Source organism: Humulus lupulus, chromosome 9 (genome assembly GCF_963169125.1).
Source record: "Humulus lupulus chromosome 9, drHumLupu1.1, whole genome shotgun sequence".
NCBI classification, from domain to species: Eukaryota; Viridiplantae; Streptophyta; class Magnoliopsida; order Rosales; family Cannabaceae; genus Humulus; species Humulus lupulus.
The window spans coordinates 79913663-79913995 of NC_084801.1; positions in this window are offsets into that span (position 1 = coordinate 79913663).

The window sequence follows — 333 nt, forward strand, 5'->3', positions numbered from 1 at the left end:
TTTGAGACGGCACGAAGGAAATGATTTATGACCCGACTTATGATTCAGTTAGTTTTTTTTATGATTTACCAAGTCATAAATGTTTCCGTTATGTATTCTCTAAATCATTTTCCAACATAAGGGACTTGTGTAATACACATTTATAAAGTTTTTTGTGATTGTGAGTTGTTAGCAATCAAAATCCTATTTTATAACACTGGATTCCAGTAAAATAGATTCTCAATTACCTTAGAAAAATGAGAGATTATATGTTTGTATATTCAGGAGTGAGTTAAACCTTACTAGATACACTGATTATGATTTTCAAATAGACAATATTCACTCCTCTTGGTG